The following is a 21,448-nucleotide window of genomic DNA, read 5'->3' as shown; positions in this document are numbered from 1 at the left end:
CCTATTGATGCATCGACAACTAGCGATTGTCCTATTTGTTTGGAAAATTTACGCGAAGAAGGTACGGATGATAATACTAGCGATAATGATGAGAAGGAAAAAAAGGAAAAGAAATTGTGCATGCTTTCGAAGTGCAAACACATTTTTCATGTGGAGTGTATTAATGAATGGCTAAAGTCTGAATTCTTTATGCAGGCTTGTCCAATTTGTCGTGCAAGAATTATCTCTTAAATCGATAGATCAAAGTGTTCTCTAAGATTTCATGAATAATATTGTATATACTAGTTGAATTTTAGATTCATTCTTTCTTTCTTGAATATCATTATAGACGTTTTTATTTATCCCTTTATTTTGTTGTAAGGTTTCTCGACAGTGAGTTGGACTCACAAGACCGTACTAACTTTTAAGTAAAACATGTCAACTTTTTGGTTTATGAGTTTATGTGTTACTCCTTACAGTCGAAGTTACAGTTGATATATATATATCTTAGCTACATTCATGTAATAAAGATTTTAGATTAAAAAAGTTAATTACAGAATTCTTCATGATGTTGTCTCGTGCTGGTGGTGGGGATGGCTCTGTGATACCGTGGGGTTGTTTAACGAAAGACATACAAATTGCTTGCCGTATTGGTATAAATGTAGGTAAGAATTTGGGGCAAAATATTTCCTAGGGGAGGTTGGAGTACTACAAGGGATAAGTAGAATTTCTGTTTTCAGTTGAAATCTGATTTACCCAGAGGAAACAAATCAATTTTAGCTGATCTTAGGAGAAAAATGGTTGTTTGGTCTAATGACCAAAAGGCCCCGTTCCATATCGAACGAGCCCACCATTCTTCTTCCACCATTACTACAAGTAAAATCCAACCTCCATTGCTTCACTATTTCATTTCGTAAGCCCCTAATGGAGCCCAGGGCCGGCCCCAACATGTGAGAGGCCCGAAACGGAATTGAAATATGGGGCCCTATATAGTGTTTGTAAGAAAAAATAAATAAAATTCTAATAATGCTTAGAGGTGGATTCGATCCCGTGACCTCTCCTACAAAATTGAACATACTCATTTCCATGGGATAGTAAACTTAAAAATAGAAAACGATAACACCTCCTTACACACATAAAAATGTAACAATCTTTGTTTATTCCAGAGAAATGTGTACAATGTATGAAGCACTTTGAAGCACATCAAGGGAAATTAACATGATAAACTTCACTTCCATCAGGATGATACAGACCAAAATTAGATTCAACTCCAGCAGGTTTAAGATCTTCATTAAACAAAGCAAATAAGTAAGTCTCTAGTTGTATGTTAGGTTTCTTTGGTGTTCCTTTATTTTCTCCTAGATGAGCAATTAAGTTATTATTATAAGTCATAGCATTATCAACGGTTGTAAATGCTCCGTTACCCGCTGATGGCCACCCCGTTTCTGCTATTATGATATCAACATCTGATCCACCAGTTAGTTTCTCTATACCCGATATCACTGAATCAACCATGGCATCAAACAAGTTTGTATACACTAATCCACCATCTGGAACACCAGGTGCACCAGGCCTAAAGAGTGCATAGTCTAAACTTATATCGTTAGGGTTACTAGCATATGCAAAGTAAGGGTAAACATTGACTAATAATGGGTAGCCATATTGTTTCAAAACCTGTACTACAGGACTCAAATTTTGAACTGTAGCTTCACTAAATCTACCAGCAGAAGGTGGAAATGATTCTTCAAGACCTACCATAGCAATGGCTGTGCTCACTGGAATTTGAAGCCCCACCTCCTGGAGAACGTCGTGGAGATTGATAATCGCGTCATGAACATATCCGGCAAATTCAGAAGGAATCACTTCATTACCAGCTGATATACACCTAAACCTTACGGTATTTGCATAGGGAACAATGTTAGTATTGATCCATGATTTTGCGAATGATTTATCTTGTGCAAGTTGTGGAAGATCGTTATTTAATGTCCCGACAATGACTTCAATTCCTGAATTTGCCAAAGCATTTAAGGCGTTTTGATTTGGATCAAATATCCGAATTCTTTGGATGTTTCTTAATTTTAATAGAGCTATTACTTTGTCCTGCGATGGGAGATTATCACCTAACATACCATAATTTACCCCAACTTGTACAGCTTCTGTAAAAATAAAAATGATAACTTATTAATATCTTAAATTATAAATCCTGAAGTTGAAAGATTTAATGGTCGAAATTTAAATATTAAATGGTTTATAATGATCGAAAATTCCCAAATAATAGTTATTAGAATATTATTCTATACACTCATCTTACCGCCCCATTCTAATATTGCAAGATATATGATTCTCAATAGAACTATCTTCCTGTACATGTTTGACTATTTTTATTTTGGCACTCTCAATTTTGGAGGCCCAAATTTTAATATGCTGAAATTTCAATTATCTAGAGACTTTTTTGAGAAACCAAAGAAAATAATTGTATGTTTCACTTTCTCACTTAAAATTTGTTGACGTTAAGTAGATCAAATAAATATGTAGTTAAGGCTTTGAAAAATTTCGGATGTTAAACATGAATATGAATATTTAGTGGTCTGAGAAATAATGAACAACACTATCTGTGTCCAAAAAAATTTGGTCTGAGAAATAATGTGTCAAAAAAATTTGAATATGAACAACACTATCTGTGTCCAAAAAAATATGAACAACACTATTTGTGTCCAAAAAATTTATATCTTTGAATTATCAGACAACTGTTGTATAAAGAGGAAAAGAGCTTTTATCACGATTAATAAACAAATAGTATGATAAACTAATCTATACAAACCAAACAAGAACAAAAAAACACAAAATTTGTTAAAAGTCTAACCTGTAGTAGTGAGGTAAAAGAATAGGATAAAAGAACAAAACAATGCAACAACAGAACCCATTTTTTGTAGCTCAAATAACAATTGTGAGTGTGGAAAAACACAGCATACTCTAGGGTTCTTATAGGTTCAACAAGTCAACTTTTAATCATTATCATTAACTTTTGTATAGTGAGCATTGGGGATGCAAAATCTAAGTGATTTTGCTGATGAGGTAACTTTTTTAATATTCAATTTACCGGTGATATAGAAAATATTTATCAGATCTTCTTTCTAAGTTTGTGAGTTTCTAGAATGTTAACTTAAAAGATATAATTTTGTTTCACCCTTTCTAATTTTGTTTAGGGTCCTAATTTAGTATGTAATTGGTAGTGTTTTATATTTTTTCTGGAATGTGCATATTATATTGTGAACTAGTCAATTATTCTAACATGTGATTTGTATATTTTTCTAAGCTTAGGAGTTGTTTCCGTTATTCCAAAACGAAATTCCAACTTCTTTAATCAATTGTCCCGATGTAGAATTTATTAAGAAATTTTGAGCGTATAGACCAAAGAACGGACCCTAATAGCGGTTTTAGTCCTCTCTAATCCTATAAAGGATTTAAAAATTAAAATATCAATTTAAAATGGATATCTAGTCCATTTGGATCCATCTCGATAGAAAACCCAGATTCCTAGGATGCTTAGTAATTTATAATACCAAATATAACCTTATATATATATATTAAACTCAATTCCTTTTTAATCAAATCCACTAATATTCTGTTTCCTTTTTTATCTCCTTCTTTATCTCTCCAATCACCATCTTAATATATATTAAACTCAATTTCTTTTTAATCAAATCCACTAATATTTTGTTTCCTTTTTTATCTCCTTCTTTATCTCTCCAATCATCATCTTAATAACCGAAACATGATCTTCATTTATAATCAAAATCGAAAATCCACAATTGTTTCTCTTTCTAAAACCGAAACTTTTTATATTCGTTCTTATTGTGAAGAAGTTTCGTATATCATTATAATCCAATATACAAGCTCAGAACTCCATTTCCTTTTATATATCTTCATATCAAGTTTATTTTCAAGATCTACAGTTTCATCTTATTATAAGGTAAGAAATCATCTTTCAAATTTATGTTTTCGCTTAAAATCTTCTAAGATTTATATGATTTTGTTTATAAATGATTGTAATCACTGTATCATCGAATCACCATATCATATTTCATTAGATTTAGTTTTCCTATTGATTATAAATCGTTTTAATTATTTACAAACCAGATTTTGATCTCTTTCTAAAACCGAAACATCATTCATTTTCTTTTTCATACAGAAGATTTCAGATCTGTAATTTAGGTTTTCAATTTTCTGATATTAGGTTTTTGATTTTCTGACATTTCTTCACATCAGAACTTTGCATCCGTATAATTTTTTATCCAAATATTATTCCGTACGGTTTCTCCTAACAGAATGTACATTATAAGTAATTAGTATTAAATTTTTCATACTTTAAAGTACATAACATCAATTTCGACCGTACTGCAACTGTATAACAGAATGTAAAATATATGTAATCTGTTAACAGTTATACATACTTTAGCAGCCTTATTTAAAAAGAATGTTTAATTATTCATAAAGTACGTATAATTGCGTAATTTATGAAACAGTACGTGTAATTTATAGCAAATTACACATATTTGTGTTATATTACAGTGTCAATGTGATTCAAACTAAAATACTATTTATCTCCAACACATGTTGAAGTTTATCAAATATTATGGATAATTTATTTATTAGGATTATCTTTCATTACTTCTCATTCTAATGGTTATTGTTTCAATTACAAACAGCTAGTGCCACAGACACCCTCAAATCGCCTGAAATTGCCACTGTTCCGTTCTTCTTCTACTACTACTACTTTTTTTTCAAATGGTTTGTATTGTTATTAGGGTTTTTGTTGGTTCTAATAGTAGGGCTCTCTTTCATTACTTCTTATTCTGATGATGCAATTAGTTTGTGATGGAGGAAGAAGATGAATTTAGGTTATTGTTTCTATGGTGTGTATTGTTAATAAAAGAACAAGATGAATTTGAGTTTCTATGATGCAATTTGGTTGTGATGGAGGAAGAAGATGAATTTGGGTTAGTATGGATGAATTTGGGTAATTGTTTCCATGGTGTGTACTGTTAACTGGAAGAAGAAGATGTGAGTCAATAGAAGGAGAAGATGGGTCCAAACTAGATTGGGTTAAATAATTTAGGGGGTTTAAACGGCAATATTGATTATATAAGGGTAAAGTGGGAATTTTTATAATTATAACTTTAGAGACGGAATATTCTCGAACTATTCCGTCAAAAGGGAGTCCAAAATGCAACTCTGGAAAAAGGGAGTCCAAACAGCAAGTCAATTATGCGAAAGGGGGTCCAAATAGCAAATCTCCCAACTTTTTGCTATTCTACTTATTGTTTATTCTCTTTTGTTTCATTTTTTCTTAAATTAATTATATTTTTGAGAGAGAGAGAGAGAAAGAAAGAGATTTTAATTCAATTTTTTTACCTTTCCAGTTTCTCTTGTTTCCTTTTTTCTTAAATTAGTATTTTATTTCTAAGGACACTGTTAGTTTTTTTAATTAGATTATTTTATTTCTAAGAAGGACTATATTTTAAATTTTGGGAAGGGCTTTTAGACAATATCCTTTATACAAAAAAGATGTTTATTACAGTCAACATTTTTCCATTCTGTTTTATTATGTGGATTATTGTTATATTCTGGATACCTAACTTTTTGGTATTCTACTTATTGTTTATTTTCTGTTGTTTCTTTTTTTTTTTAAATTAGTTATTTTATTGAGAGAGAGAGAAATTTCAATTTCCTTTTCTTAACCCTTGCAATTTCTTTTGTTTCCTTTTTTCTTAAATTACTTATTTATTTCTAAGAAGGACACAACTATTTTTTTTTTAAATAGGTTATTTTATTTTTAAGAAGAACTATATTCTAGATTTTGGGAAGAGCTTCTAGACAATATCATTTAGGGAAGTTTTATAAGGCCTCCCCAATTTTGTTAAAAGGCCTCCCCATGAACCATTTTACTTGCTAAATTATCACTGAGGGGAGGCCTTTTAACAAAAATGAGGGGGCCCTATAAAATTTCCCTATCATTTATTAAAAAAGAAAGTTCGTCCCCATCAACGTTTTCCCCTTCTGTTTTATTATATAGGTTTTCTCGCGTATTTCCACGAAATTCTGGGCAAATTTCTTACAGCTTTCTACGAAATTTGCAAATTAAAGTTGAACTTTAGAATTATAATGTGTTTCTACTCAGAATCATATATACTTTGAAATATTCTTACAAAATACCCAATTTAACTTACAAACATGATCTTTTGGAGACAGGGTTAATGGTCATACTTTAAGAGTTGAATTTCCTATCTCAATGAATTCTTTATGACTAAAAGGGTATGCTACTCTTACTTGTGCACCCTAATTTCTTTTATACATTGTAGGAACTGATTGACAAAATTCTTTTTCTTTTGCAGTCTTTCGAGTAAAAAAATTTAGTTGTTGGGTGGTGCACGGAAATTGTGAAGGAAAACTCTTCTTCCTAGTTAAAAGATTCATAAAAATGCAAACAACAAAAGCAAACGGTTGTGCACTTTGCTCATACGCAAGTCACACTACTATAAATTTCAAGTCCACTACAGACCCAGCCAAAAAGAGGCTCACAAGTTCTTCAAATAGTGATTGCCCATTTTTTATTGGAGAAAAAAATGTATGGAACACGACAAGTGGATTGTTAAAGTATTGAATAGACGCCACGACCACCCACTAGCTCGGAATCTCATTAGTCATCAATTGTTTCCCGGTTGATGGAGGATGAACAAGAACTTGTTAGGAGATTGACGAAAAGTAAAGTGCAACCCAAAAAAATTTTGTTACATCCCAAACAAAAACCAAGGCAGTCTTGTTTCAATGGTAATTCTGTAAGCCGAGAGTGCCAAGTTGAGAGTAAAACAAAATTAAGAGAGGTCGGCAATGCAACAATTTATGAAGTTGTTAACCAAATACACTACCTCGTGAAGTATAAGTGTGAAAAGAACTTTAATTAGCTAAAAAACAAAATTTTCACACATCTAAAGTGCGTATTGAGCCTTGACTTCACGTACGAGACAAATTGGTATAAGCACCCACTACTTAGATGCTCCGAACACGAACTTATTAGAATAACAAACACGTTTGAATAATCAAAAGCCTTACTTGGATATCATAAATCTAAGTTGAAACTCAAGAGTCATTGATCATAATGCTCACATAAATATATGGCAAGGGGTGAAAAAAGAATTACCAATACTCATTTTTAGTGGCGAGGCCAGAATTTTTTTTTTATATGTGGCACACTTTAGGCCAGAATTTTTTTTATGGGTTTCGGTTTTTTCGTGGATAAAAAACCGAAACCCATTAAAAATAACATTAAGAAACACCAATCATGAACATAAAATATAAATTAGTTATTTCAAAATTAACAATAAATTAAAATTACTTTGATATTAATTTATAAGAAATTAATCATTATGACATTTTCAACTTAAAGAGAGAAAGAAAAAAAGAGAGGAAAAAGTTATACCTAGAGTCTAAAGAATAAGGGGTTTAAATTAATATATGAGGAGTAGGATGTTAATTTTAACTAAATTGAAATGACCACAAAGAATTTATCTTTTCTAATTGAATTTGGGTTTTTACTGGATCATATGAATATTTAGCTTTTCTAATTAATTAGGGTATATCCCGTGCCTTAGAGCACGAAAAGGATGGAGCTAAGTGTCAAGTGACTTCTGTAATTCTTATTAGTTATCTTGTTTTTTTTCTTTCTGATTTAGTGTAATGGGTCGGGCCCTTAATATGCTTATCAATACAAAAAAACGATGTTCCATATTTGTTATTGCTATATTACCCTAATTTTTTGGTATTCTACTTATTGTTTATTTTCTTTTGTTTGTTTCCTTTTTTTTAATTAGTTATTTTATTTCTAAGAAAGACATAGTTATTTTTTTTTTAAGTAGGTTATTTTATTTCTAAGAAGGATTATATTCTAAATTTTAGGAAGGACTTCTAGACAATATTCTTTATTAAAAAAAAGTTGTTTGTCCCAGTCAACGTTTTTCCCTTATGTTTTACTATATAAATGATTACCGTAAATGCGTGGATTGTGGCAGTTAGTTTGTTGAATTGGGCCGTCATAGGTGGGTGGGCCAAAGAGGGGCTTTACTTTGGTAATTAATATTGAGTTGAATTTTCTTGGGTTGGCTGGCAAAGGAACTAAAATTTTCAGGGACACGTGCCCCCACATGTACTCTCAAGACTAAATGAGCTCACGTTTGGGTCGTGGGGCACGTGCCCATGGGCCCTGTGGGCTCGCCCCTGTTCATTTCCGTGCGATAGTAAACTTAAAAATAGAAGGGAAGTTTTATAGTACCTCTCCAATTTTGCTAAAAGTCCTCCCATGGACCATTTCGCTTGGTAAATAATCATTGAGGGGGCCCTTTTAACAAAAATGAAGAGCCTATAAAATCTCCCTAACATAAAATGATTACACCTCCTTACACATAAAAATGTAACAAATATATGTTTGTTTATTTCAAGAGAAATGAGTACAATGTATAAAGCAGTTTGAAGTACATCAAGGGAAATTAACATGATAAACTTCACTTCCATCAACATGATACAGACCAAAATTAGATTCAACTCCAACAGGTTTAAGATCTTCATTAAACAAAGCAAATAAGTAAGTCTCTAGTTGTTTGTTAGGGTTCTTTGGTGTTCCAGTATTTTCTCCTAGATGAGCAATTAAGTTATTATTATAAGTCATAGCATTATCAATGGTTGTAAATGCTCCGTTACCCGGTGATGCCACCCCGTTTTTATACTCTAATGCACCATCTCTAACAACAACTTCTCTAGACCTAAAAAGTGCATATTCTAAACTTATATCGTTAGGGTTACTAGCATAAAGAAAATAACAGGAAGGAGTATTTTTTTAAAATGAAGGGTCAAAAAGGAAAAGGCAAGTCAGCAGACAAAATTGACAAACAAAAATATGAAAAGGGGGTCAAAATGGAAATTGGTCATTTTTAAGGAACCATTTTGGTGAATTGGTCATCATTAGGTGGCCAAATTGGAATTAACCCTAATAAATACGAGTGAACGATGGACTCTGGGGTGTTCGGGGTAAGAGCAGCTCCAACGTGGGTGGGGCTGGGGCTCCCAATTCAAATTTTGGGAGCCCCAGCCCCAGCCCCAGCCCTCCAACCCGGGAGCCCCGGGGCTGGGCTCCCGGTGGGGCTGGGAGCCCCATGCTCCCGGGCTCCCAAATGGGAGCCCGGGCTGGGGGGCTCCCAGCCCCAAATATAGCCGTTGGGGGTCTCCCAACGGCTATTTTGGGGTGGATCCCCTAAAAAGGGGATCCACCCCACCTTATTTTATTTTTTTTTAATTTTTTTAATTTTTTTTTTAAACTAATTTTTTTTTTAATATTCTTATTATTTTAAATACTACTTTTTTAAGTATTTTTCTCTAATTTTTATTTTTGTGTTTTTTTTTGTGTTTATCTTTTTGAAATTATCTCTCTCGAATAATATCACATTTTAATTCATAGTCGAAATCTAATAATTTATAGTCGAAATTTAAAATCAAAATTTCGCACACATACTTCGCACACGTATAATATATTGATTTGGGAGCCCCGGTTGGGAGCCCAACGTTGGAATTGAGGAAAGCCCCGGGGCTCCCAAAATTCAGGGGCTCCCAAAATTGGGAGCCCAAGCCCCACGTTGGAGTTGCTCTAACACACTAACACATAAGGTAGTTCTATAGGCGCCCCGGTTATTGCTCTGTGTCCCCCATTTACACATGGATGGCTTGTGAATTTTTGTTTAGGTAGGACGCCCATATCACTAATTAAGGCCGCCTATAAAACCACCCCAAAACCTATTAGGCTTTTATATTCACTTTCTAATTTTCTTCTCTCTTTTTTTTGAAATTTCTAACTTTATTCTCTAAGTAACCAGGAATTTTATATATAACTACAAAATTCTTTCTTTATTTCATCTAATGATCATCAGTTATTCAGTTTTAAGTGTTCCAAATTTCTAGTTTAAGCAAGCAATAACTTTAGTTCATCAAGTAATCATCATGTTAAATCCAGTTTCCTCACCATTACCTTCTGATATTAATCATCTCCACCATTTTGCTGAATCAATTTTGGCCAGAAAAGTAGCAACTTATGTTATCATGTTACTTCCTGTGTTGTTTGTTTTTTATCTTTGTTGCTGTAGTTTAATATCATATATAAGAACAAGGTTAACTCAAATCTTAAATATCGCCGACTGGCATAGAAACCCTAGTCTGGCACCATTAAGTTACAATGTACACTTTGTTGAGCGAGGCTGGATTTCAAATCTACGTTCTCAACCTACTATTCCAAGAAGTAATCGTAATGGGCAAGGACAACAACTACAAGAATTCATCATTATTCTAACAAGTGATTATTTTGTTGATCAAAGTCCTAGTGATAATAATTTTAATAGCGAACTGAGTTCAGCACGAAGTTCATCAGATCAACCGAGACAAGCACCCCCTATTGATGCATCGACAACTAGCGATTGTCCTATTTGTTTGGAAAATTTACGCGAAGAAGGTACGGATGATAATACTAGCGATAATGATGAGAAGGAAAAAAAGGAAAAGAAATTGTGCATGCTTTCGAAGTGCAAACACATTTTTCATGTGGAGTGTATTAATGAATGGCTAAAGTCTGAATTCTTTATGCAGGCTTGTCCAATTTGTCGTGCAAGAATTATCTCTTAAATCGATAGATCAAAGTGTTCTCTAAGATTTCATGAATAATATTGTATATACTAGTTGAATTTTAGATTCATTCTTTCTTTCTTGAATATCATTATAGAAGTTTTTATTTATCCCTTTATTTTGTCGTAAGGTTTCTCGACAGTGAGTTGGACTCACAAGACCGTACTAACTTTTAAGTCAAACATGTCAACTTTTTGGTTTATGAGTTTATGTGTTACTCCTTACAGTCGAAGTTACAGTTGATATATATATCTTAGCTACATTCATGTAATAAAGATTTTAGATTAAAAAGGTCAATTACAGAATTCTTCATGGTGTTGTCTCGTGCTGGTGGCGGGGATGGCTCTGTGATACCGTGGGGTTGTTTAACGAAAGACATACAAATTGCTTAGGCAAGAATTTGGGGCAAAATATTTTCTAGGGTGGTCGGTTTACTACGAGGGATAAGTAGAGTTTCTGTTTTCAGTTGAAATCTGAATTACCAGAGGAAACAAATCAATTTTAGCTAATCTTAGGAAGAAAAAATCTCATCAAAAAAAAAAAAGGAAGAAAAATGGTTGTTTGGTCTAATGACCAAAAGACCCCATTCCATATCGAAGGAGCCCACCATTCTTCTTCCCCCATTACTACAAGTAAAATCCAACCTCCATTGCTTCACTATTTCATTTCGTAAGCCCCTAATGGAGGAAGGAAAAATATTTTCAATGGAGGAAGATCAAATCCCTTAATCTCTAATTACAGAAGCTTTTCCAGTTTTGTAGTAGGAATTGATGATGTTGATGAAGTATAATGATGTAGGCTGTTGCGGAAGCGTAAAAGTAATGGAATCCACCATTGTTATTAAACTAAACTAATGAAATAAAACTGATAAAATAATAATAACCGGCAAAACGATAAACTTGATAATAAACTTGGTTGATAATATTCTCTGATCTATTAACAAGGATATATAGGACTTCCTTTTATAAGAACTTAGACACACTTCTGGATAGACTCAAACTAGGATTCCTAAATATCAAAGATACTCAAACATAGAAACTTCCAAACCTAGACTTAGTAGGAAATACTAAAACATAGAATCCCTCAATACTTAAACCTGGAAACTATACTAACATGGTGACTTGGCCGTTAGGCCCGTTAATAAGATGGTCGCCATCAGGGGCGGCCCGTGACCAAAGCGACCAAAGCGGTCGCTTTGGGCCCCAGATAATCAAGGGCCACATGTTTCCTATTTCGTATGTAACTTTCAAAAATCTAATTATACTTTAAACCAATTTCAAACATAACTGAAGGCGTAGCTTAGTGGTAAAGAGTTTAGACCTTGGATAAAAGGTCAATGGTTTGATTCATACTCTTTGTATTGATTAAATTTTATTTAATTTTTTTTCTAATATCCATTGTGTGGGCCCCAATTTTTAATTTCGCTTGGGGCCTCCAATATACTTGGGCCGGCCCTGGTCGCCATCATACTCCCCGTCCAAGAACGAACTTGCCCTCAAGTGAGAATCAACAATGCGATCCTTAATTCCCACTTTGCACGAAAGTTGTTGAAAATCCGCAGAGAAGAAAAATATTGCCAAGATAATCTGAATCATATATTGCCAAGATACTCGCAAAAGCAATACCAACGTATAAACGTCTAATATATTGCAACATCGCCCATCGTCTTTTAGTTTGATGAAAGAAACCACATATACTACCATCTTTGTTGTTGGAAAAACAATGAATGTCGTCCTATCATCCAATACGTATATGAACTTGTAACGTTTAATAACAACTTGAAAATATCATCTCCCATCATCTTTGAACAAAATGAATGAAAATACCACATCCTTCTCGATGGAACAGTTAGCTTTCAAATCCCTCAACCACTTTATTACTTGAACGATCTTCCCGCGTTCATCTTCGTGAAGATTATAAACCGAGACTCCCTCATAAATTTTCAAGGCCGTAATTATCTTAGCCAAATCATCACATAAAATTACCATTGCACCCAAAATAATTAATGTGTCAAGAACTAATGTCCTACAAACTTCTTCATCGAACGGAAACAATCGAGTAGAAAAACTTCGTAGAAACGATGTAGCTAGAGAATTCATTATCAATGGTGTGATAGTACAAGTAGGAAAATCACCACATGCATGTTCTTTCAGACACATTGAAGTGAAATTAGAATATGAATCATTTACCTGGTGCTTACTCCCGTAACAAAGTGTGAAGGGACTCGAACCATGCTTCAATGATACCGTTTTATCAAACAGAAAACACTCTCCTTCCCGCATGCTCTCTTCCATTGGTATTTCCTCTAGCTGCTTCAACATCATACCCACCAAACGATACACCTCGTTGGCGCCATTGCCTAATAGAAAACAGGAAGCTTCTTCACGTTTAGTGGTAGGAATCCAAATAGCCGTTTCATGTGTTGTATTAAGACTTTGCTTTGCCTTTTCATAAGTTTCAAGAGCGATCCAAAGCTCAATATGTAGAGGCAAATATTCAGCAACTCTGTGAAACAGAACCCTAGTATCTCCCTTATATAGTTCCACAACTGATTCCCAAAGCCGAACAACAACTGGTTTGTGTAGGCGTGGTGGGATTTTGTGATTTGAAATTAGAATTTCTTCATCATTATTGTTCGTCGTCAAAGTTTTCTCTACAAGAGTATTGAATTCATCACCATACCCACAAACATAAGATCCAATTTTAAGATGAGCAGGAAGATCAGTTTGTTGTATTATTTTAATAAACCTAACTAGATCATATCTTCCATCAAAATAGTAATTTCCAGTACTCCATTCATGTTTATTTCGAAAAACATAAGTTTCATTAACATCAACTCCTCCATCTTTAGACTTTTGTATAAGATCTTCCCACATCTCTATAGGACTCAGTGGCAATGGTTTGTATATGTTTGTGAATGTGCCAAGAAATCCATGAGATGGTTTAGGTACAATCATCATCTCAGGTGCACCAAGAATTAGGTTGAGTGGTGCGGCAGTAGGCATAAAGGCATCACGGTGCATGGTCACGATAGGGGTAGGTGTAGATGACACTATAGCAGGAATAGTCGAACAAGACGTTGCAGCAACCAAAGTTTTTGCCGACGCGGCAGCAAGAGAGATTGGGTGATGTGGCGAGCCCGCAATCGGGGAAGCCGAATTAGTTGATGTTGACAAGTATAGTTGAATTAGGTTTTGGATCGGAGAACGACGAATTGTTTCTTTCTTCCTCCGTCTAAAAGAACCCATATATCTTATTGTCTCGAACTCCTCCTTTAACAAAGGTGGTCGAGAAAATATGTGATGATTGTCGTCTAGAATTAATTTGTGATTCGGCATAAGACAAATACTCATCCAAAGGAAGGAAAATATACCGAAAAATATTTTTCACTTGATTCCAATCATCAATGAATGATTTTATTTGATCAACGAGTCTCCATTGCATCTCGTTGAATTTTTCACAGACTCCTATAAAGAAGTGTTGTTCAGTGACAAAAACCTTATCTTCGTCATGAACATCTTGGTTTATGAACCAATCTTTCATCTGTTGAATCCAAAAATTTATATGATATTGACCATCAAATAAAGGAATTTTGGAAACATAATTAATTTTTTTTTTTGATCTTTTCGATCAACATAGAGTTGTTGTGAATCTCGAAAGGGATCCCAACCTAAACGTAGGGAATTATTCCAACATTCAAGAAGAAATGTATCCGTGAAAAAAATTTCATCTGTTCCCAGATTCTTCAAGCTCTGAATACCAGCTGATGTAGGCCGTTGAGGAAGCGTAAAAGTAATGGAATCCACCATTGTTATTAAACTAAACTAATAAAATAAAACTGATAAAATAATAATAACCGACAAAACGATAAACATGATAATAAACTTGGTTGATAATATTCTCTGATCTGATTAACAAGGACATACTGGACTTCATTTTATAGGAACTTAGACACACTTCTAGATAGACTCAAACTAGGATTCCTAAATATCAAAGATACTCAAACATAGAAACTTCCAAACCTAGACTTAGTAGGAACCATTAAAATATAGAAACCCTAAATACTTAAACCTGGAAACTATACTAACATGGTGACTTGGCAGTTAGGCCCGATAATACTCTGGCCGAGAGGCCCACTATAAGATGGCCGCCATCATATAATTAATCCTAACATTTTTTTATTTTTTATTTTCTATTTTCTAATTTGGGAGAAATGAATCAGACTTCACGACAGAAATTGGTGGTGTTGGAAGGTAACATAACATTTCGTAGCAAAATTTCAAAATTTTATTATATTATTTGGGGTATTTCCACGAAATTCTAGGCAAATTTCTTATAGTTTTCTACGAAATTTGCAAATTATAGTTGAATTTTAGAATTACAATGTTTTCTAGTCCGAATCATATATACTTTGAAATGTTCTTATAAAATACCCAATTTAACTTACAAACATGATCTTTTGGAGACAGGGTTAATGGTCATACTTTTAAGAGCTGAATTTCGTATCTCAGTGAATGCTTTATGACTAAAAGGGTATGCTACTCTTACTTGTGAACCCTAATTTGTTTTATACATTGTACGAATTGATTGACAAAACTCTTTCTACTTTGCAGTTTTTCGAGTCAAGAGAGTAGTTGTTGGGTGGTGGACATATATTGCGAACAAAAACTCTTTGTCCTAGTTACAAGATTCAGAAAAATGCAAACAACAAAAGCGAGCGGTCGTTCTCTTTGTTCATATGCAAGTAACACTGCGATAAATTTCCAGTCCAATACTGACCCAGCCAAAAAGAGACGTACAAGTTCTTGAAATAGTGATTGCCCCTTTCTTATTGGAGTAAAATGTATGGAACACGACAAATGGATAGTTGAAGTATTGAATAGACGTCACGACGACCCACTAGCTCAGGATCTCATGTCATACATTTGTTTCCCGGTTGATGGAGGATGAACAAGAATTTGTTAGGAGATTGACAAAAAGTAAAGTACGACCCCAAATATTTTTTGTTACATCTCAAACAAAAACCAAGACAGTCTTGCTTCAATGATAACTCTATACAACGAGAGCGCAAAGTTGAAAGTAAAACAAAATGAAGGGAGCTCGGCAATGCAACAATTTATGAAGTTGTCAATCAAATACACTGCCTCGTGAAGTACAGGTGTGAGAAGAACTCTAATTAGCTGATAGTTTTTTTTCGCTCATCTAAAGTGCGTAAAAGTTACTCAATGTTTTCCCTAGATATTGATCCTTGACTGCACGTACAAGACAAATTGGTATAACCACCCACTCTACTTAAGTGCTTTGAACACGAACTTATTGGAATAACAAACTCGTTTCAAAAATCAAAAGACTTACTTGTACCTCATAAATCTAAGTTGAAACTCAAGAGTCATTGATCATATTGCTCCCATAAATAATATGGCAAGGGGTAAAAAAAGAATTGTCAATACTCGTTCAAAAATTCTATTTATCCCTCCATTTTGGTCCATCCCCCCCCACCCCCCCCCCCCCTGATGTGGCGACATATCACTGGAGTATATGTTCTCACCGTTCTCTCTCTAGTTGCTTCACACTCAAGTGATATGTCGCCACATCAACGGAGGGCTAGAGGAGAGACCTACCTAAGTGGAGGGATGAATAGAATTTATCATACTCATTTCTATGGGATTGTAAACTTAAAAATAGAAAACGATAACACCTCCTTACACACATAAAAATGTAGCAATCTTTGTTTATTCCAGAGAAATGTGTACAATGTATGAAGCACTTTGAAGCACATCAAGGGAAATTAACATGATAAACTTCACTTCCATCAGGATGATACAGACCAAAATTAGATTCAACTCCAGCAGGTTTAAGATCTTCATTAAACAAAGCAAATAAGTAAGTCTCCAGTTGTATGTTAGGTTTCTTTGGTGTTCCTTTATTTTCTCCTAGATGAGCAATTAAGTTATTATTATAAGTCATGGCATTATCAACGGTTGTAAATGCTCCGTTACCCGCTGATGGCCACCCCGTTTCTGCTATTATGATATCAACATCTGATCCACCAGTTAGTTTCTCTATACCCGATATCACTGAATCAACCATGGCATCAAACAAGTTTGTATACACCAATGCACCATCTGGAACACCAGGTGCACCAGGCCTAAAAAGTGCATAGTCTAAACTTATATCGTTAGGGTTACTAGCATATGCAAAGTAAGGGTAAACATTGACTAATAATGGGTAGCCATATTGTTTCAAAACCTGTACTACAGGACTCAAATTTTGAACTGTAGCTTCACTAAATCTACCAGCAGAAGGTGGAAATGATTCTTCAAGACCTACCATAGCAATGGCTGTGCTCACTGGAATTTGAAGCCCCACCTCCTGGAGAACGTCGTGGAGATTGATAATCGCGTCATGAACATATCCGGCCAATTCAGAAGGAATCACTTCATTACCAGCTGATATACACCTAAACCTTACGGTATTTGCATAGGGAACAATGTTAGTATTGATCCATGATTTTGCGAAAGATTTATCTTGTGCAAGTTGTGGAAGATCGTTATTTAATGTCCCGACAATGACTTCAATTCCTGAATTTGCCAAAGCATTTAAGGCGTTTTGATTTGGATCAAATATCCGAATTCTTTGGATGTTTCTTAATTTTAATAGAGCTATTACTTTGTCCTGCGATGGGAGATTATCACCTAACATACCATAATTTACCCCAACTTTTACAGCTCCTGTAAAAATAAAAATGATAACTTATTAATACCTTAAATTATAAATCCTGAAGTTGAAAGATTTAATTGTCAAAATTTAAATATTAAATGGTTTATAATGATCGAAAATTCCCAAATAATAGTTATTAGAGTATTATTCTATACACTCATCTTACCGCCCCATTCTAATATTGCAAGATATATGATTCTCAATAGAACTATCTTCCTGTACATGTTTGACTATTTTTATTTTGGCACTCTCAATTTTCGAGGCCCAACTTTTAATATGCTGAAATTTCAATTATCTAGAGACTTTTTTGAGAAACCAAAGAAAATAATTGTATGTTTCACTTTCTCACTTAAAATTTGTTGACGTTAAGTAGATCAAATAAATATGTAGTTAAGGCTTTGAAAAATTTCGGATGTTAAACATGAATATGAATATTTAGTGGTCTGAGAAATAATGAACAACACTATCTGTGTCCAAAAAAATTTGGTCTGAGAAATAATGTGTCAAAAAAATTTGAATATGAACAACACTATCTGTGTCCAAAAAAATATGAACAACACTATTTGTGTCCAAAAAATTTATATCTTTGAATTATCAGACAACTGTTGTATAAAGAGGAAAAGAGCTTTTATCACGATTAATAAACAAATAGTATGATAAACTAATCTATACAAACCAAACAAGAACAAAAAAACACAAAATTTGTTAAAAGTCTAACCTGTAGTAGTGAGGTAAAAGAATAGGATAAAAGAACAAAACAATGCAACAACAGAACCCATTTTTTGTAGCTCAAATAACAATTGTGAGTGTGGAAAAACACAGCATACTCTAGGGTTCTTATAGGTTCAACAAGTCAACTTTTAATCATTATCATTAACTTTTGTATAGTGAGCATTGGGGATGCAAAATCTAAGTGATTTTGCTGATGAGGTAACTTTTTTAATATTCAATTTACCGGTGATATAGAAAATATTTATCAGATCTTCTTTCTAAGTTTGTGAGTTTCTAGAATGTTAACTTAAAAGATATAACCATTTTGTTTCACCTTTTCTGATTTTGTTTTAGGGTCCTAATTTAGTATGTAATTAGTAGTGTTTTATATTTTTTTTGGAATATGCATATTATATTGTGAACTAGTCAATTATTCTAACATGTGATTTGTATATTTTTCTAAGCTTAGGAGTTCTTTCCGTTATTCCAAAACGAAATTCCAACTTCTTTAATCAATTGTTCCGATGTAGAAATTAATTAAGAAATTTTGAGCGTACAGACCAAAAAACGGACCATAATAACGGTTTTAGTCCTCTCTAATCCTATAAAGGGTTTAAAAATCAAAATATCAATTTAAAATGGATATCTAGTCCATTTGGATCCATCTCGATAGAAAACCCAGATTCCTAGGATGCTTAGTAATTCATAATACCAAATATAACCTTATATATATATATATATATTAAACTCAATTCCTTTTTAATCAAATCCACTAATATTCTGTTTCCTTTTTTATCTCCTTCTTTATCTCTCCAATACCATCTTAATATATATTAAACTCAATTTCTTTTTAATCAAATCCACTAATATTCTGTTTCCTTTTTTATCTCCTTCTTTATCTCTCCAATCATCATCTTAATAACCGAAACATGATCTTCATTTATAATCAAAATCGAAAATCCACAATTGTTTCTCTTTCTAAAACCGAAACTTTTTATATTCGTTCTTATTGTGAAGAAGTTTCGTATATCATTATAATCCAATATACAAGCTCAGAACTCCATTTCCATTTATACATCTTCATATCAAGTTTATTTTCAAGATCTACAGTTTCATCTTATTATAAGGTAAGAAATCATCTTTCAAATTTATGTTTTCGCTTAAAATCTTCTAAGATTTATATGATTTTGTTTATAAATAGTTGTAATCACTGTATCATCGAATCATCATATCATATTTCATTACATTTAGTTTCCTATTGATTATAAATCGTTTTAATTATTTACAAACCAGATTTTGATCTCTTTCTAAAACCGAAACATCATTCATTTTCTTTTTCATACAGAAGATTTCAGATCTGTAATTTAGGTTTTTGATTTTCTGATATTAGGTTTTTGATTTTCTGACATTTCTTCACATCAGAACTTTGCATCCGTACAATTTTTTATCCAGATATTATTCCGTACGGTTTCTCTTAACAGAATATACATTATAAGTAATTAGTATTAAATTTTTCATACTTTAAAGTACATTACATGAATTTCGGCCGTACTGCAACTGTATAACAGAATGTAAAATATATGTAATCTGTTAACAGTTATACATACTTTAGCAGCCTTATTTAAAAAGAATGTTTAATTATTCATAGAGTACGTATAATTGCGTAATTTTTGAAACAGTACATGTAATTTATAGCAAATTACACATATTTGTGTTATATTACAGTGTCAATATGATTCAAACTAAAATACTATTTATCTCCAACACATGTGGAAGTTTATCAAATATTATGGATAATTTATTCATTGTTTAATGTCGTTTATGATAAATTATAAATTTTTCTAACTAATGTATATGTTTTTTTTCTTGTAGTAAACCAACACTGATGGAATTTCCTACAGAATCATCACATAAACTATAGAAGCATAAATTACGATGAAGAAGATTGTTTCTGTGATCCTGTTTGGACAACGGAGTCTTATGTGAAGACTTACAAGGAACATATAAGCCCCGCCCCTTACTTTGATAACCATGTACATTTAATGAAGAGTCAAAAACACTACCATGTTTGATTCGCCGTAGACCTGGAAGGCCAAAGACAGTAAGGATCGAGAGCTCGGGCAACATTCCAACGGAGTTTGTTTTTAAGTTACCTAGTCTACTATGTTCTTTTCATTTACAATAAATAACAGATTATTGTTCAATAAAATTTCATTTCAGTCGTACAAAGGTTGTGTTATTTACTATACAGTATACATAATTTATGATAAATCACATACTTTATAACAAAAAATATGGTTTCAGATTTACATTTCCTAACATGTTACCATAATTTATGGTACATAATGGACATGTACGCGTAAAAAACAAGTAATTTATGTCAGAAAATAATCTAAGTATTCAATGGTACATAATGGACATGAGACACATACATATGACAAATTACGTTGTATACATGACAAATTATGGTTTCCTCGTCATAAATAACACATAATTTACGAACTTGTTTCATAATTTGTATTCGATGTGTGTGTATGTGTGTGAGTAAAAACGAAAGTTAAGTGAGAGAAAGTTGATATATATGTTTTGAATATTAACCCCCAAATCACGCTAATTGATCTCAGAAAATATATACTTTCCAAATCTGAAAGTTAAGTGAGAGAAAGATATATATAGATTTGGTTTCCGAATCTGAAAGGATGAGAGAGAAAATCTGTTTTGGAAAATATCCGTTTTCCAAATCTGTTTCGGAAAATCTGTTTTAGAAAATATCTTTGATCCGTTACTTCCTATTAAAACCCCCAAATCACGTCCAAATCTTGCCTTTCCAGATTCTTTCCGCCACCAAATTAAAAACCCGTGAAATATGAAGGTGGGACATTGACGGGACTCTGTTTTAAGAAGTGAGGGTTTTTATGTCCATATGGTAAAAGGACTAAAATTCTATTTTTTGGGAAGATTGGATTCTAAACCTTTTTTGAAAATTATTTTGGACTATAGACCCACGGACCCATTAATTAATTACTTTGTAAGAGTCAGAATCTAAACTTACTGATTGTTCATGTGTCAAGGAACTACATCTTTTGGTACTACAATACAAACATGTACCTTTTTTTTTTGGTATTTGCACAGGGAACAATGCAACAACAGAACCCATCTTTTGTAGCTCAAATAACAATTGTGGGTATGGGATTGTACAGTATACTCTTGGGATCTTATAGATACAACAAGCCAACTTTATTAGTCACTAGGGTATATCTCTTGTCCCTAGGGCTGTACATCGGTTGGATAACCGATTTTTTTTGCCTATCCATAGACT

At 33.1% G+C, this 21,448-nt stretch overlaps 2 long non-coding RNA genes and 2 pseudogenes across 2 annotated transcripts; 2 read left to right on the top strand and 2 right to left on the bottom strand.

The window, feature by feature from the left end:
• Positions 1 to 536: 536 nt before the first annotated feature.
• LOC147537550 (uncharacterized) lies at positions 537 to 16,027 on the top strand. Its single transcript, XR_015226441.1, has 3 exons — positions 537 to 644; positions 15,168 to 15,231; positions 15,312 to 16,027. It is a non-coding gene; the product is annotated as an uncharacterized LOC147537550 (long non-coding RNA).
• LOC147537551 (putative glucan endo-1,3-beta-glucosidase GVI pseudogene) lies at positions 1,183 to 2,903 on the bottom strand (annotated as a pseudogene).
• A 449-nt stretch (positions 16,028 to 16,476) lies between the features above and the next one.
• On the bottom strand, positions 16,477 to 18,197 carry LOC147537549 (putative glucan endo-1,3-beta-glucosidase GVI pseudogene; annotated as a pseudogene).
• Positions 18,198 to 19,076: 879 nt separating this feature from the next.
• LOC147537548 (uncharacterized) lies at positions 19,077 to 20,352 on the top strand. Its single transcript, XR_015226464.1, has 2 exons — positions 19,077 to 19,256; positions 20,002 to 20,352. It is a non-coding gene; the product is annotated as an uncharacterized LOC147537548 (long non-coding RNA).
• The last annotated feature ends 1,096 nt before the right edge of the window (positions 20,353 to 21,448 follow it).

Source organism: Eschscholzia californica, unplaced genomic scaffold (assembly GCF_041429995.1).
Source record: "Eschscholzia californica isolate CP2 unplaced genomic scaffold, dmEscCali1.0.p SCAF_5, whole genome shotgun sequence".
Classification (NCBI taxonomy): domain Eukaryota; kingdom Viridiplantae; phylum Streptophyta; class Magnoliopsida; order Ranunculales; family Papaveraceae; genus Eschscholzia; species Eschscholzia californica.
The sequence above is the reverse complement of the archived record's forward strand: the minus strand, read 5'-3'. Positions and strand labels throughout refer to the sequence as shown.